Below are 2,480 nucleotides of genomic sequence, written 5' to 3'. Positions count from 1 at the left end.
CGGCCGAGGAGACTGCAGCGGCAGCTGTGGGTGGTACCATCTCCCTCCTAGAGTCCCTTCTAGAGGAGTCCCCGGCTGGATGTCCCTCTGTCCCCATGCCCCTCGCACCCTCTGCCGGTGCTGATGCTGCTTCCTCCTCGGTCCCCACCGAGGAGGACCTCGTGGTGGTGGGGGGAGACTTCTCCTCCCTCATGGAGGAGATAGACGCCTTGGGCCTAACCCCGGCGTGTCCGGGGATGGATGAACCCTCCCGCCCGGAGGGTTTGGCCGAGGACGGCCCTCAGCCCTCCTCCCCTTTCCCCGCCCTCCTTTCCCCAGCTGATGACCCCACTCCTGTACCCCAGACTGTCCCGGACCCTTCCCCCACCCCGGTAGATAGTGCCACCTCCTCTGCGGCCCCTGCCCTGATGCCCGCCCACCTTCCTAGTTCGCAAATAGGCATACTCTCCTGCCGCCCTTGATATATCACAATACCTATATCTTACCACCAATATTTTATGTTATGTTTTTAGTATATAAGTTGTTTATATTGTGTACACTGAAGGTGTCTTATATTGCAACAGATCTATTTTGTGAAATTAGTTTGAAAGTGAAATGTCAGTTATTAATAAGACTTCTGGTGTTTGATTGATTTTGAGATCAAATTCTGAAATTCTACCTCAGACAGTTTATGTAAACAGTCTAAGTGATTTCACGCACTTCTACTTGAGAGCATCAGGAGTGTTATTTTTCCCCTTTTCCAGTCAAATGTTGGGAGAACATAGATTCAGTATCTGAGACAGATTTGTGTGCTAACATAGTTGAATGCAGCTCTGTTTCTTCCTACATTGTGTGAAATGTGTAGAGTATGACAAGATCGCTCTCTCTCGCTTTCATTGCCTGTCTGTCTAGATGCTTCAGTTGCTGTAGTGCTGTAATTTCTGATACACCTGACAGCAACTTTAATCTTTGTTCCTACAGAAGGAACACTCAAGAATTGGAACCGAATAACCACACCAGGGTGACCGAGTTCATCATGCAGGGACTCTGACCACCCTCATCACCAGGGGCTCTTCTTTCAGCTATTCTTATGCCTTTATACAGCTATCATCATGGGCAACTCCCTGATCATAGTGGTTATTGTCTTCCACCCACCTGTCCACACCCCCATGTACTTCTTCATCGCCAACTTGGCCATGGTCGACATTTTGTGCAGTTCCTCAGTTCTGCCCAAGATGATAAAAAACCTGATGCAAGAGAGAAAATCCATCTCCTTTGATGGCTGCGTGGTCCAGCTCTTTGCCTTCACTTTGTCAGGCGGGACAGAGCTGGTGTTCCTCACTGTCATGTCATATGACTGGTATATTGCCATCTGCCACCCCTTGCGCTGTGTAAACCTCATGACCAAGAGAATTTGCATCAGTTTAATAATTGGTGTCTGGGCTGTCAGTGCCATCAATTCATTGGTGCACATGTTGCTTATTGTGCGTCTGGATCTCTGCGGACCCAACTTCATCCAGCATTTCTTCTGTGAGATCCCACCGATGCTGGCCCTGTCCTGCAGCTCCATCTACTTCAACAAGATCATGATCTCCATTGCAAACCTCTTCCTGGCTATGGGGAACTTCCTGCTGACCACCGTGTCCTATGGCTTCATCATCACCACCATCCTGAAAATCCAGAGCTCCAAAGGGAAGCAGAGAGCCTTCTCCACCTGCTCCTCCCACCTGCTCTTGGTCACCTTGTTCTACTCCTCCATCATCTACACCTACATCCGGCCACCCTCCAGTTACTCACTGGATAGGGACAAGATGGTGGCCATAATGTACACCCTAGTGATTCCCACCTTGAACCCTCTGATCTATAGTTTGCGCAATAAGGAAGTCAACATGGCCTTCAGGAAAATCCTTTCATTCATGATAAAATAATTTTGTCAAGAGTGAACCTGATTCTCACCTGCCTTGTCCCTTCTATGCCAGGTTCACAAGTGGTGTCAATAATTGGAGAACTATGGACTTCAGTAGACAAACATTTATTTGCACTATGGATCATTCAATTCAATGGACCTACTATGATTAACACAAGCTGGTGATGCGTTGAATTGACTACAATGGGGCTATGCTGATTTACACCAGCTGGGAATGTGGCTTCATTGACTCCATTGGTGCTATATTGAATAGCACTATCCAGAGTAAGGCACATTAAGCCAGACTTTTAAAGGTATTGAGGTATCTAGTGAGATGGTGTTGGGTGCCTAGATGCTTCTGAATATCTCATTAGGTACCTTAATAGCTATAAAAACCTGGCCCATTGTGTAGCAAACTACTGTGCATGCAGTCACACTGAATGACAATATTATATTTTATTCTCAACAAGTACCTATGATAAAAATAAAACATTTTCTCTGTATTCTCTATTTTTTGTGAGATATTAAACCCCCAAAGATTTCAAACATAAATCTATTGTGATATGAAGATCTCCTGTTGTTGTATAATGGACTT

The 2,480-nt window shown here is 46.3% G+C and overlaps 1 pseudogene; it reads left to right on the top strand.

The window, feature by feature from the left end:
- The first annotated feature begins 960 nt into the window (after positions 1-960).
- On the top strand, positions 961-1,907 carry LOC137147952 (olfactory receptor 13G1-like; annotated as a pseudogene).
- Positions 1,908-2,480: the final 573 nt, after the last annotated feature.

Source organism: Emydura macquarii, unplaced genomic scaffold (assembly GCF_026122565.2).
Source record: "Emydura macquarii macquarii isolate MOO-44397 ecotype Brisbane River unplaced genomic scaffold, CSIRO-AGI_Emac_v2 contig_583, whole genome shotgun sequence".
Classification (NCBI taxonomy): Eukaryota; Metazoa; Chordata; order Testudines; family Chelidae; genus Emydura; species Emydura macquarii.
The sequence above is the reverse complement of the archived record's forward strand: the minus strand, read 5'-3'. Positions and strand labels throughout refer to the sequence as shown.